Source organism: Stegostoma tigrinum, chromosome 38 (genome assembly GCF_030684315.1).
Source record: "Stegostoma tigrinum isolate sSteTig4 chromosome 38, sSteTig4.hap1, whole genome shotgun sequence".
Classification (NCBI taxonomy): Eukaryota; Metazoa; Chordata; class Chondrichthyes; order Orectolobiformes; family Stegostomatidae; genus Stegostoma; species Stegostoma tigrinum.
In genome coordinates this window covers 18,955,309-18,970,867 of record NC_081391.1, presented here as the reverse complement: position 1 = coordinate 18,970,867, position 15,559 = coordinate 18,955,309, and the positions used below count along the sequence as shown (strand labels likewise).

General features: G+C 42.6%; 1 protein-coding gene across 2 annotated transcripts in view; it reads left to right on the top strand.

Moving 5' to 3' along the window:
* The first annotated feature begins 694 nt into the window (after positions 1 to 694).
* The window catches only part of LOC125447267 (synaptotagmin-1-like), a 144,936-nt gene continuing 130,071 nt past the window's right edge, over positions 695 to 15,559 (top strand). Inside the window, exon 1 of one of the 2 annotated variants that reach the window (XM_059640563.1) lies at positions 695 to 987. The gene's annotated coding sequence lies outside the window, so the exon portion shown is untranslated. The remainder of the gene's footprint in view (positions 988 to 15,559) is intronic. The other variant, XM_048521561.2, reaches the window with a different exon arrangement.

The window sequence follows — 15,559 nt, the reverse complement described above, 5'->3', positions numbered from 1 at the left end:
GAAACTGAAAATGACATCTGTTAGGTTTGGCTGAACAATTGTATCTTTTCACCTCGCTCCTTCTATATTAACAATTCTGCTCAAATTTCTTGTCGACCAGTGTGAATATTTCCAGATGATCTGTGGCAAAGATAAATTGGAAATCTGAGCTGAGATAATGAAATCACTGCAAAAGCATGACAGATCAATTTGTGAAAGGGGTAAGACAAGATGATATTTTGGGAGGAGATTCTTCAGCTGTTCTGTGGAAGAGTCTGCACTCAAAGTATGAACCCTGCTTTTTCACTTTCAGATTATGTTGTGACTATTTCTGATTATTTATCTTTTAAACAGATGGATTTTCATGTGGGGAAGATATCAGCCTTCAGCTTTATAATCTCTCTGCATGCATCATTGACAAATCAATGGCATTTGCCAATAGATGCTAATTCCAGCAATAAACTCATTATGTTCTGAAAGGAAAGGGGGAAAAAGCATTGGCTAACTGTGCTTGATCTCTATAACATTATGTAATGCCATTTTTTTTGGAAGTTGATGTGCTTCAGAAAACAGGTTGCTGCCTTGGAAAGCTGTTAAGAGGGCCGGAGTATCTTTGATAGTCAAAAGGGGGTGGCTGGGTTGTTCACTTTCCTTTTTGTTGGCATCGTGAGTTCTTTCCTCCTCCCTTTTCCACCCTCAAGAGGATGGTATGGTCGAAAGGATGAGCTGTGTACATGCTGTCTCCTCCCGGACTCCCCGCACCACCCTTGAAGGGAGTTGCTTCTCTGGACGGTACCGTGCCCCACCAAGCGGAATATTTCAGCACCACTCAGCGCTGGACAGCTCCCACCGGAGCGAGCCTCAGCTGAACAAGAGGCGGAAGGGAAGCAGAGCCTACCTGTAGCGCCCGCTTAGACCGAACAATTCTTTGTAAAGAATTTGTGGCAAAGGGCGAGGTGTTTTTATTTTGAGCAGGGAGGGAGAAAGAACTTCACAAGACCACCCAAGGTAAGAGAAATGGCCCTTTTTGTATTAAACAGCTGCCTAGCAACCTAATTATTAGCAGCAGCTTTGTTATTTTAAACAAACAAGCTTCTCCTGAGGAAGGTTGTCAGTGATGCTGTTTGATGGCTTCCTCAGAGATACCTTATTTTGAAAGGTGCTTTTTTTAATCGCCACTCCCTCAACTCAAGAGTCCTTTGTGAGGGGTTTACTTGCTAAAACCGCACGGTCTTCGTTAATTCTATTATATACCGAGATTTATCAATGTGTAACCGCCCTGCCTCTCCCATGTTACTGTGTCGATTAAGGGATACAATTATTTTTATTTAAAAAAGAACAGATTCCCCAGTAGATGCTGAGCGCAATTATTTTAAGATTCGCTTCCTACCGCATGGGAGGAGCTCTCGAGTGCGTAACCTGGGCATTGTTCAGTTTACTCAAAGTCAAGGCAGCGACCGAGTAAACTATTGGGAAAGGCTCAGGTAGAAGGTTGGCCAAGTGGGAAGCCAGCGGCAACAAGAACACCTTGCATTCATCTAGCACCTTCCACGTAGTCCCGAACGTGCCAGCTGGGTGAGGGCGGCGCTCTCGGCGCCAAAGTACCCTCCAATTAAATCCGGAGACCCGAGAATTTTAACAAAAAGTGTTGGAGAGACTGGGCAGGAGTTGACCTGCACTGGGGTGCAGTGGCTGTTCTAAGTGTAGGGGAAGGCGGGGGGGAGCTTGTAGAGGCACGTTTTCTTCTTTATACACAAGAAAAAAAATCTGAATCATTCGTTAAATAATTCAGCGCCTGCTGGATCGCAGATTCTCCTGCTTCTGCTGTCTGTAAACTTTGAGGCTGAAAGATTATCCGTGCGACAGAGAAAACTGCGGCTCGAATCATCCCTGGTTCGTGGCGGCTTTAATAAATTTCACGAGGCGCCAAGTGTTAGGAACAAGGGCTGGTTCAAACAATTTATTGTACATCACTTTTGGGCTTCTCAATGCCGAGCAGCACCGCTTCACTCCAGAGTCTGGGTATTGTCCATGTATGAAAGGTTTAACCCTTTCGCAGCCGGATTTGTCTGTACTTTGACAAAGTTCCTACCCGCCTCAGAATTCAGTCAAACAGCCCAGTGACAGACGCTGGGAGGTGAGTGCACACCGGGCGCCGAGAGAGGGCGAGCAGCGAGGCTGCACCGTGAAGTCCCCCGCAGTTGAATAGCCCGCAAGGCGATTGTCTTCGCGCGGCTCCCGCGTGATGGTCGGCCACTAGGGGGCAAGGAGATGGAGGGGCCGTTGGGAGACCGAAGCCCCGGGGTAGAATGGAGCCTTGGCCAACAAATAGACTCATAGAGATGTACAGCACGGAAACAGACCATTCGGTCCAACTCATTAATGCCGACCAGATATCCTAAATTGATCCAGTCCCAAACAAAAACAGAACTTACTGGAAAAGCTGAGCAGGTCTGGCAGCACCAGCGGAGAGGAATCAGAGTTGGTCGGAGTCCCGAGGAAGGGTCTCTGGACGAGAAGCGTTATCTGCTGAGCTTTCCAGCAATTTCTGTTCTAGTTTCTGACTTCCCGTATCTGCAGTTCTTTTCCATTTTTCTTTCACTTAAAAGACCAATCATTATCACATTGCATTTGTATCTGGCAACTGGCTGTTTCAGTCCAACGTGATAGTGATTTACATAAAGTTCTTCAAGTGTAAACACTTTGGAAGCATCTTATCGTTGTAAATGTCATTAATAATCAAACGTTTTTCTTTTCGTTTGCCACACAGTGAATGACACTAGTTATAATTAGCTAAATAACTATGAAATGCTACTGTCTAAAGATCCGTTTCTCTGAATTGTTACAAAGATGTTTCATGTTAAATCATTTTAGAATCCCTACAATGTGGAAACAGGCCATTTGGCTCATCAAGTCCGCACTGATCCTCCAAGGAGCATCTGTCCCAGACCCATGCCCCTATCTTATCCCCGCAACCCTGCATTTTCCATGGCCTAATCCACCTCGTGTGCGCATCCCTGGACACTGTCGGCAATTTAGCATGGCCAATCATCTAACCTGTGCATCTTTGGACTGTGGGAGGAAAGCGGCGCACCTGGAGAAACCACATAAATATGGAGAGAACATGCAAATTGCACACAAAGTTGAGTGGATTTGAGTTTGATGGATTGCAGAGATACTTTGTTTTTCTTCAAATTAAAGGGAAATGACGAGACACATTGGAATGTATTTTTAACAAGGCGTTTCTTGGTAGTCACATATCTTGTGATAACTGCTTGTTTGCAGATGACCCCTGCCTATGTTTAGGGCTGTCCAATTGCAACTTCTGTTTTGGAGAATGTTTGCAGTTTTCAGCTGGTGGCCAGCCTGAAGAAGTAAAGTGACCCCAGCCCAGTTCTCCTGTTTCTGAAAACCTCACAGTTGTGGGTCTAAGGTAATGTCTAGAGCCCTGATCTTCAGCCTGAACCCTGATTGTCCTTTTGAAGAGGATCTGAAAAGATCTTCAGTTCTGTGTTTCTTGATTCAGCTGTGTTGGCAATAATCCTAGAGGCATCTCTGTATGGTAGATGATAGTTGTCTTTGCGTGCCAGACTGACAGCCATTTGGACATTCCACACTTTGCCTTCAAGAACTAAGACTTATTGGCCAAACTGTTTCTTTTTTCCTAAAGTGAGTCTCCACAGAGAGAAATCCATGTTTTCCTCCCCGATCTGATGTGTTTGTTTATGTGATTGTTTAGGGTTATTTAGAGGGTAAACATTTATATTTTCACATTGAAAAATATGTGGTAATTAATTTTGCATTGTCATAGAAGAAGTTTTATTTAATTTTGTGTTTCTTAAAGAAACTTCATTGATGGATGTTCTTGTTTTGAATCTAATGTGGAGAACTATCAGGTACTGTGAAGAACAATGACATTAATCTGTGAATTCTGGAGTAGCTGAACTATCGAAAGAGAATATATAGAAAATATTTTATATTTAATCCATTCTTCTGCTGTTCTTCTCCCTTTCCAGTGAAATGTTATGCAAATGATACAAATCCTGCCCTCAGCAGAGTCTAACAATGACCATGAATCCATTGTTAATTGTTAGAAAAACGTATCTGGTTCAGTAATGTCCTTTACGAATGAAAATTGTCATCCTTATCTGGTCTGGACTATATGTGACTCTGGTTCCACAGCAATGTGGTTGACTCTCAACTGCCCTCTGGGCAATTAGGGATGGGCAACAAATTCTGGTCTAGCCAGAAACTCCCTCATCCTGTGAATGAATTGTAAAAAGGGCACTCAACTGTGAAAATTTGACTTTGGACTATTGGGTTCATTTCTAACCTATGCATGTGACAGATCATGTTTTTCACAATATGTGGGGACTTACAAAGGGCAACCTATTGTCTACACTTTCAATGCTGGTAGCATCTAAAGCTCATAAGGAATTATGTTTTATTGTCAAACAAGGATATATTTTACTTTGTCACACTTCTGATTCTCCTTCACTCTTGTTATAAACAAAAATGCTAAGCAGGTCATGACAATACAATTGCTTGACAAGCCTCAAATCTCCCTGTTTGGCTCCACTTGGAAACACCAGATTAGATTTCAATCCCATTGCCCTCTCAGATGTCCATTGTTCAAGTTGAATCTCACAGCAAAGAGCTTGATGTCCTTCAAACTCAATGTGCAGCTCATCACCAAGACTACTCTTCCCAAAGTTCAAAACATCACCTGTCTTCTCAAATTTAACCATTCTAAATACTGTCCTCACCATTTAGTTCCCACCTTGATGTTTCCATTATTGTATTCCTGAACTGCATCTTGTATGAATTCTAGCCTTAGCTGGTTGCTTTGGCTCAGCAATAGAATTCTTGTCCGTGAGCCAGAACTTGATATGGTTTGCAGGAGGTGGTAGTCTGTTAGTATTAATGCTGAACTGTTAATCCAGAGGCTCAGGTAATGGTCCGGGGACACAGGTTCAAATCTCACCATGGCAGACGGTGAAATTTGAATCCAATAAATGCCTGGAATTAAGAGTCTAATGCTGACCATGAATGCATTGTCAATTGTCAGGAAAAACCTGTCTGGGCCATTATGTCCTTTCAGGAAGGAAAATGCCATCCACACTTGGTCTGGCCTACGTTGGACCACAACAATATGGTTGACTCTTAACTGCCCTCTGGGCAATTAGCGATAAGCAATAAATGCTGGCAGGGACAGACGTATCCTCATCCTCTGAAATTAAAAAAAAATGAATTCAGGGAGGTTATTTAGATTTTGAAACTTCTCTACAGGACTGAGAAAGTGCTACACTGTTGGAGGTATCTATCATTCATGAAGTGTTAACTAGAGGTCCTATTCACTTTCTCGGGTAGATGGAAAGATCACAAGATATCCTGGCCAAAATTTATCCAATTCATCCAATTGTGTATCAGAAAAAGAATGCTTTTGGTCATTTATGATGTTGTTGTTTATGGGATATGTTGTGTGCATGTTGATTGTCGCTTTTCCCTGTCTTACAGTGAATTTTATTCTTGAAAAGATGCTTCTTGAGTTTTAAACTTAAGGCTTTAACATTGATATGCGTCAAGGGGGCTATGTTATTGCAAATTCGTCTTAATCAGAATTCTGCAATCCATATTTCTGAACAAAATCCTATTCTCCTCTCACTGAAAGCTTGTTACTTTCCACTAATGTCCTATTCTTTACCACATATATGTTAAAATCTTCATCAGTTTTCAATTAGCCATTAGAGTGTTGCTTTTCTTACATCTACAATTTTCTTACATTCTTGCCTGCACTCCTCACACTCTGGTCAATTGCACATACCTGTCCTAAAGCATCTCTACCAACCACTGAATATTTCCTTCTCATTCAGTTGTCCCACATTCTGAAATCCCTCCGACTTTTTGATCTGCCCACATCTATCTCCACCATTGAAACCATGCTCAGAATCTCTTTGTCTGTACTTTTGCACACATTCTCAGACTCTCTCACACTTCCCTGCTCTTGTTGAGACCCAAGTGTGGTATTTCACTGTATTAAACACTTATTTCAAGTTTGAAGTACAAATCACAACTTAGATGGTAGATTTTCTCCTAACCAACTTGTTACGGCACACATCTGGAACAGATGGGCTTTGAACCCAGGTATGCTGACTCAGAGGTAGGGACACTACCGCTATGCCAGAAGAGCCCCAATTCAGCTGCCTCTACTGATATCCACATTCTTTGTTATTTCATCAGGTCTCTTGTAGCCCATTTCTTACACCGCTGTCTCTCCAGAGCACAAAATTGTAGCTTCATTGCATTACATGCAACAGGCTCAGCTTCTCCTTAATTACTCTTTACATTTGCCCATGTGCATAGTCATTCTGTGTCTGGGTCATTTGCACAGCAGAAGGATTGTTTTATTTATACGTGAACACATTGTTATCCTGACTTCCCTACCAAGATCAGTGACGCCTTTCGTCTGTGACCTTCCTTTCAACCCATCTGGACTGGTAAATGAGTCATACTTTTTGCAGTACAGGATTATAGTTTTCCTGTCACCTCCAGTCCCTTGAGCAAATTGTCTCACTGGACATGGCTGAGGTTTCCTAGGAGATGATTGAATATTGTGGACTAGTTTAATTCCCTGGCAGGTTATGCCAGCCGGGATTTCAATTTTGATAATCATAGAATCCCCACTGTGTGGAAACCGGCCCTTCGGCCCAACAAGTCCATGCCTACCCACAGAGCATCCCACCCAGACCCATCTCCCCTATAAACCCACCTATACATCTCTGAACACTACGGGCAATTTAGCATGGCCAATCCACCTAGCCTGCATATCTTTGTACTGTGGGAGGAAACCAGAGAACCAGAGAATGTGCAAACTCCACACAGACAGTTGCCCCAAGGATGGAATCAAACTCAGGACCCTGGTGCTGTGAGGCTGCAGTGCTAACCACTGAGCCATCATGACATCCTATTTCAAAGGGATTCAGAGAAATGGAGATGCTGAATTAAGGAACAGCCAGAATTGGCAGATATGTAAACGTGAAAAGTTCCAGTGAACTGGTGCTGATTGGTGAGAAGGATAGAGGTCCTCTCATTGACTAAAGGGTCACTGACAGGGAAGTTAAAACAAACATGCCGTAACAAAGACAGACAGACAGTGAAACCCAAGCAGTCTGACAATATCTGTGGAGAGAGAAACACGGTTAATGTTTCTGATCCAGTATGATTCTTCTTTAGAGCTATGCGTTGAGCATCCTAAGTTCTGAAGAAGAATCATGGATTGGAAACATTGATTCTGTTTCGCTCTCCGCAGATTTTTCCAGGCCACCCGAGTTCCTCCAATATTGCCTGTGTTTGTTTCCGACTTCCAGCATTGCTTTAAAAAACTGTTGATTGCCCTTTGGAATCATCGGTTACATCTGTTTATTTTGGTCTATTATAACTCGCCGGAAATATTGTTGGAATCCTACTCAAGTGGTTGCTGTTGGTAATTATATTGATCAGCTGTTTAATACATCTGTAAAACATTTCAGTCTCTGCTATTTTAGGGAAGGTTTTAATCAATTTAGAATACATGGGTCCATGTCTGCATTACAAACAGGAAACAGAGGGTTGCTGTAACTATAGGCTCTTCAAACAGAAGGTAGCTACAAATATGGTGCCCCAGGAAGGAAAACAAGAAAATGCTGAAAAAGCTTGGCAGTTAGGCAGCACCTGTGGAGTGAGGAAGCCAGAGTTAACATATCAGATCAATAACCTTCCATCACAATATCAATCAGAACCATTAACACTGTTTCTCAAGTTACAGATAGTATCTGACCTGCAATGTTTTTTGCAGCATTTTTTATTTTTATTTCAGCTTTCCAGCATTATTTTATATGAATGTACACAGGAAATTGTGCATCTCCCTCTCCCACCCCCTCTAATTCAGTTATTTACATAAATGCTGTTTCAATTCAATGTTAAATTCTTAGCGCGCATGCAATTGGAGGCAGTGAACCCTGTTTTAACTCTTTAACAGAATGGGTTTTGAGTAAGTTCAAATTTCACTCATTCTGTTCAGAGATGTTGGGGCCAGTTTGTTGAATGTATTCAAGAGAGAGCTGGAAGTGGCCCTTGCAGCTAAAGGGCTCAAGCAGTGTGGGGAGAAAGTGAGAGTGGGATCCGAAGTTTGCATGATAAGCCATGATCATATTGAGTGATGGTGTAGGCTCAAAGGGCCAAATGGTCTACTCTTGCACCTATTTTCCATGTATCTATGTTTCTCAATTACAAAATGTTTGCTTGGTGCTGGTTTGGTCTCATTTTAAGGAATTTCTTTAGATATTTAACAACGGTAATAAAATTGGAAGCTGAGCAAATATTAAGAAACGGCTTGAGCAGGATATTTGAGAACGCTGTGCTGGTAGATGCAAATATTGTTCTGACTCGGGTGCCTTAAAGCAATTAGTGAGTAAAGCATTGGACTAAATTGGGGAGCAGGTGTAGAATAGAGCAGTCACATAGCATATTGTATTATGAGTGGGTAAGATCTACAATGAGAGTCTGCTGGTTGCAGATTCAATGGTGGCTTTCAACAAGGAATTGGATAATTACATGAAGAGATTGGAGCTGCATGGTTATGGAGACAGGGCAGGGAATAGCTGAGCTGTCTTTGTACAGAACAGACAGGGATACAAATGGCTGAGTCACCTCCTTCTGTGTTATAACCTTTGTATAATTCAATGATTCTATATAGGCCAGAGAAGGTGTTGAATGGGAAAAAAAGACACAAACATCCAGCCCAGCACATAGGCACGGTGATAGGCAGACAAAGAAAGTATAGTCTATGGGCAAGTTAGCTGATTCATGACTCCAGCAATTTAAGTTGTTCTGCTTTACACACTTCCAATTTTCTCCTTTATGTCTTTTACTAATCCATTTATTTATATTTCTTGTTTGTAGTTTTATTCATTAGTTATTCAGTAATTTCGTTTTGATGTTTAACATTTTCATTGTTTTGTGCAAATACTGATGTAAATAGAAATTGAACTCCCAACCATTTTCGGTTCTTGTAAGTGTGCTTGTCTAGATTCACTTCAATGAGTCCCCGAATTACATGCATAGATCCACACTATCCCCCTGCACCCCCCCACCACATACTCTCCTCTTTTATGTGTCAATCTCCAGCTACTGTCACTTTTGTGCAACCTTTCTGTGCATCTGTGCTGTCATATCAAGGTTTCTTGCAGATCAAGAGACAGAAATAGGGTCTTGTAAAGGAGATTCATTTTCATATGTTTAATTCTTGCTAATTAAGGATTATCACATTTCACTGATTGCTCTGAGAGCTGTACTGCCTTTGAAGGCAGAACATTTACAAAAGAGGAGCTCATCACGATGCCACACAATGTGTCTCACGTGGGAGCTCCCATGTCTGCTGCTCCTTCATTAAATTATATTGTCCTATGTAGAGTTATTCACTTTATTTAGATCTAGTCATTCTATCACTCTTGCTTTTCTCTCATTACGAGGGGAAGCAATGGCTTAATGATATTATTGCTTGAATTCTAATCTGGAAACTCAGGAAACATTCTGGGGACCTGGATTTGAATCCTGCCATGGCAGATGGTGAAATTTGAATTCAATTAAAAACGGTCTGTGATTAAGAATCTACTGATGACTATGACAACATTGGCGATTGTCAGGAAAAACCCATCTAACTCACTAATTGCTTTCAAGGAAGGGGATCTTCCATCTTTATCTGGCCTGGCCTACCAGACTCACGGCAATGTGGTTGGCTCTGAACTGACCTCCAGGAAATTATAGATGGACAATAAATTCTGGCTCAGCCAGTAATGCCCACATCTGTGAGTGCTAATAAAAACAAACTGCACATCATTCATTTCTTTCTTGGTCATTGTTGATCATAATCGTGTCATCAAATGGGTGCAGCTTGCTTCAAATTGCTTATGTCCAGTTTATTTTCTTGAAGGAATTTCAATTGCTGGAGTAGAACTGGGTAAATATTAACTCGTGTTCGTCACTTTGTCTGGCAGATTGAAGGTGGCACTAAAGGTATGGTTTCTTTGAACATGCAGACTATTCAATGTACCTTGTATTCTGCAGCAGAATATGGCAATCAATTACTGTTTATAGATCCTCAACTGATTCATTCTTGTTTTACTTTGTGGTTTGTGTGCTAATCTACTCACTTCATTTGGATTACAGTCCATGTTTACAAACCAAAAATGAAGCATAGCCAGTGGCAAGGGGACCAGTTCAATGTCGTTGTGATCTGGACTACATGTGATTCCAGAACCACAGCAATGCAGTTGACTCTCAACTGCCTCCTAGGCAATTAAGGATGATCAATAAATGCTGGCCTAGCCGGTGATTCCCAGATCCTCTCAATGAATTTTTTGAAAACCCACAGTAATTGCATGGGAGGGTGTATAGAGGGGTGCTATATTAAACTCCGGAGTTAAAATATGGGCTGTGTGTTCTGCAGACGCTAAATCATTCCAGCATTACTATTGACCCCAACTAACTCAGAACCCAGACGCATTTTCTTCGAGTTCTGTGAAAGGAGCCTGGAGTCACAAAATCAGCAGTAGTCCTTAATTTTGATGACACAATCATTCATGTTCTCTTTCAACTGTTGAAGCATTCCCACCCTTAGGTCCAACTGCATGCCTTTGTGATGTTCACTATTGGCTTTGCTTGATAATGACTGAGATTGACAGGCAGCGCAGTGCCCCAGTGGTTTGCACTGCTGCCAGGGGCCCGGGTTTGATTCCAGCCTCTGGTGACTGTCTGCATGGAGTTTGCAAATTCTCCCTGTGTCTGAGTGCTCTGGTTACCTCCCACAGTTCAAAGGTGTGCAGGTTAGGTGGATTGGCCATGGAAAATTTCCCATAGAATTCAGGGATGTGCAGGTTAGATGGGTTAGCCATGGGAAATGCAGGGTTGCAGGGATAGGGTAGGGGGGACTGGGTCTGGATGGGATGCTCTTCACAAGGTCAATGTGAACTCAATGGGCCAAATGGCCTGCTTCCATACTGTAGGGATTCTATGATTGATGTGGCATTTGTTGCCCATCCCTGATTGCCCAGAGGGTAGTCAACAGTCAACCACACTGCAGTGGGTCTGGGGTCACATGGAGGCCAGACCAGGTAAGGATGGCAGTTTCCTTCCCTAAAGGACATTAGTGAATTAGTTGGTAATGGTTTTATGCTCATTATTAGACTCTTAATTTCAGATTTTTAAAGAATTCAAACTTCACCATCTGCCATGGCCAGATTCGAGCCTGGGTCCCCAGATCATTACCTGGGTCTGTGGATTAATCCTTTAGCGATAATACCACTAGATTGTTAAACTCAATTCTGAGAAATATTGTCCACTATTTGTGTTACCATTTCATTAAGGGTTTAAAAACCAGTCTGCCGAGAAAACCCATAGCCTTTGGTTTAACACATTTCCTTTTGGGATGCCAAGAAAGGGAAAGGAAGAAAAGAAAACTGAGTGAAAATGAAAGAAATCTTGCTTTAAAAGCTTTGGTCTAATTGGAGCCACACCCCTGCTGTGAAAAAGGATTCAATTTTTATCCCCCTTATAGAAGCAATAATGATGGAAATTGAGCAGGGAGGCTGTCGAGGCTGGGAGCAGCTTTATTGGAACTGTCTGATGTTCTGTCTCGTATACGCCCGTCTAAATGTGACACAAAACAAATTTACACTGAGGAAACAGATCACTTATCAGCTAAGCAAGCGCTCAATTAGGACGGGAGACAGCACAGCCAAAAGTATTGGATTATGTTGTGTCTGTTCTCTATATCTCTGTTTAGTTTCCTTTTCCCACAGACACACTGAAGGCTGAAGCCTTTTCTGGACAGTCGTAGAGTTGTACAGTACAGAAACAGACTCTTCGGTCCCACTCAATAAAGGAAATCTGTAATTAAGAATCTACTGATGACCATGAAATCATTGCCGATTGTCAGGAAAAATCCATCTGGCGCACTGATCGCTTTCAGGGAAGGACGTCTGCTTTCCTTGCCTGGTCTGGTCTCCATTTGATTCCAGGCCCACAGTCATGTGATTGACTCTAAACTATGCTCTGGGCAATGAACATCGGCCTAGCCAGTGGTGCCCACATCCTATGAATGATTAATGAGAACAAGATTGCACATCATTTATTTCGACCAGGTTTCCCTAACCAAACAAGTCCCACGTGACTGCTTTTGGCCCATATCCCTCTAAACCCTTCCTATTCATGTACCTGCTCAAACGCCTTTTAATGTTGTATCTGTATCTGCAACTACCACTTCCTCTGGCAGTTAATTCCACATATGAATAACCTTCTATGTGGGAAAAGTTGCCCCTCAGGCCCCTTTTAAATCTTTCCCCTCTCACCCTCGATTTTGCAAAAACAAATGTAGCCACAGAGTTAGATTTTTAAGCTCTTAGTGCTGAGGGTAACCAATAGAATTGTCTTGTAAACCCTGCATTTTGCAAAGTGACGGAATTGCTGAGTTGTTTTGTGGAGGGACTGGTATGTGTAAGGTGACACTTATCCACAGTTGTGAAGTCCATGTGCTAAGTGAACCACAGGAAGTGTGGGGCAGGAGTCACATTGTTTTTAATCATTCAAGGGAACGCGGTCATTGCTGGCTCAGGAGGTATTTATTGTCCATCTCTAATTGTCCTGGAAATGTATGAATACAATCTCAACTTGCTGAAGTCCCCGGAGTGTACGAACACCCACAGTGCTGTTAGGAACGCAGTTCCATGGTTCTATGCAGGCACGGGTGGTAGAGTTTCCAACTTTCAGGCTCATTTGCTGAACTCAATGCTCGAGTCAGGAGTGTGATGGAATAGTCCCCCCTTGCCTTCATAGGTGTAGCTCCGACAACAGTCAAGAAGCTCGACACCATCCAAGACAATGCAGCCCACTTGATTGACACCACATCACTCACTTTGTTACTGAGGCAGAGTGCAGTAGGTTATACCATGTATGAGATGGACTGCAGTAACTCACCAAGGCTTTGTTCAACAGCACCTTCCAATCACGTTCTGTCCTCATAGAGCCTTAGAGTTATACACACGGAAATAGATCCTTTGGTTCATCAGTCCATGCCGAACATATACCCAAACTAAACTAGTCCCCCTGCCTACTCCTGGCCCATATCCCTCCAAACCTTTCCTATTCACATGCCTATCCAAATGCCTTTTAAACATTGTAACTGTGCCAACACGAGAAGGGCTGCAAGGGAATACGCCAACTGCAAGTTCCATTCAAACCATGTACCATCCAGGCCAACATTTTCTCTAAGCTGTGTGCTGGGACATCCCCACTGGCCAGTTGGCATGTCAGCCCATTGCTTCCACTTCTAGAAGCCACTGCCATGCACAAACCTTGGAAGGCAGCGCAGAAAACTACAGGGAACATTGGTCCTGACTGGCTTCACTGTCGTTGGGTCAAAATCCTGGAGCTCTGTCCTGAAAGTGAGTGTCCTTACACCCACAAGTACTGCAGTGGTTCGAGAAGGCAGCTCACTACTATCGTCTCTAGTGCAGTTAAGGATGGGCAGCAAATGACAGCAGCAACCAAATTCCTGTATGAATAAAGAAAGTTAAAATTAAAACAAAAACAGATGTTGCCAGAAAAGCTCAGCAGGTCTTGCAGCATCTGTGAAGGAAAAAATCAGAGTTAATGTTTCAGGTCCAGTGACCCTTCCTCAGAACACTTAAAAATGAACTTAACTTAAAATTAAAGCTTGCTACAGTAAGATTTGAAACCATGGCCTCTGAGTTTTGACTACGATAAGTACAGTTATCTTTATCGATGGGTCAGACTCATTCTAAACCTTCAGCTCAGAGAATCAAGTATTCTGTTCATTAATTTCCCCAATGTGATGTTGTTTGTCTGCGTAACAACATCCTGTGCTTCAGGATGTGATTCATTATGCAATGCCGTCAAAGAACTATTGACGTAAAGAGTAATTTTTAACAGGTGAATCTCGACCCAGGAAATAGTAAGACCCCTTCTTTGGGATGCCATTGGTTCGGAAATTCCTAATTGTTTAACAATGGGAAAAACATCAACAAAAGAATAAACATTCCAGGGCAGTTGTAGGGTCTGTTGATTAAAAGCCATGATGAGGAGGTGCTGGTGTTGGACTGGGCTGGACAAAGTCAGAACTCACATGACACCAGGTAATAATCCAACAGATCTGTTTGAAAACACAAGCTTTCAGAGTCTTAATACTCTCTCTCACTAACACCTGAAGGAGTAAGATGCTGAAAGCTTGTGTTTTCAAATAAACCTGTTGGACTATAATTTGGTGTCGTGAGATTTCTGAAGTTGATTAAAAGAAAATTGCATCTTATGTTCCACTTACCCTACAACCCACCAGGATCCCTGTGTAATTGTAAGTTAGCTTCTTACATGTTCCCAATTATCAGTGCTCCATTTTGGAGATCATAAGAACCGCCACTACTGGAGTCTGGGATAACACGGTGTGGAGCTGGAGGAACACAGCAGGCCAGGCAACATCAGAGCAGGAAAGCTGACATTGCAGGTTGGGACCCTTCTTCAGAAATGGGGGAGGGGAAGGAAATTGTGAAATAAATAGAGGTGGGGGCGGGGTCGCTGGTTCTGTCTTCAGCTGCGAGGGCCCTAAACTCTGAAATTTTCTTATTAAACTTTGTCGTACCATCTCTCTTTCCTGTTAAAATGTTCCTTCTTTGGCTGAGCCTTTTGTTCACATGTCTGAATATCTCCCTGTGTGCCTGGCTGTTACATTCTGTCTGATAGTGCATTTATCCATCACCTTCCAACAACACGAGAGGACCTCAAAATTTTTTTCTAAGCCCTGTTAAGGGCACCTTACAAATATGACCTGTTACTGTTGCTCATCACCCTTGTAATTTAGCGTGCTGTACATCCCTGGAGAGGTTTTCCTCAAGTCAATAGACATTCAATGACAAAATAAACATGTTCTATCAGAAGGAATCCTTTCTCCCAGCCAAAGTAAAAGCTTTTCTCTCTGTATAAACAGAATGCCAGGTGGTGGCTACTGTGAGTTGAGAGCTGACTCAGCAGCACCTTTGAGGTAGTGAGTCGATGCTGACTTGATGTGACGTATAATTCTAGTTACCTCTGAATTGGTAAAACAAAGCGTAGACTGGGTGATCTAGGTTCTGCCTGCAAATAAAGACCCTGAGCTTCTAGATAACACAGTGTGGAGCTGGAGGAATACCCTTCTGAAGAAGGGTCCCGGCCCGAAACGTCAGCTTCCCTGCTCCTCTGATGCTGCCTGACCTGCTGTCTTCCTGCAGCTCCACGCTGTGTTATCTCTGACTCCAGCATCAGCAGTTCTTACTATCTCATCCTAAGCTTCCAGTTGCCTGCCACTTTAAAACACCACCTTGTTCCCTGGTCAACATCTCTTTCTCAAGCTTGCTGCAGTACTCCAGCAAAGCTCAACGCAAGCTGGAAGAGCAGCACTTCATTTTCTGCTTGGGAACTCCACAGCCTTCTGGACTCAACATCGAGTTTAACAATTTTTGGGCTTGAGATCTCCAAGGTCAATATCACAATCTCA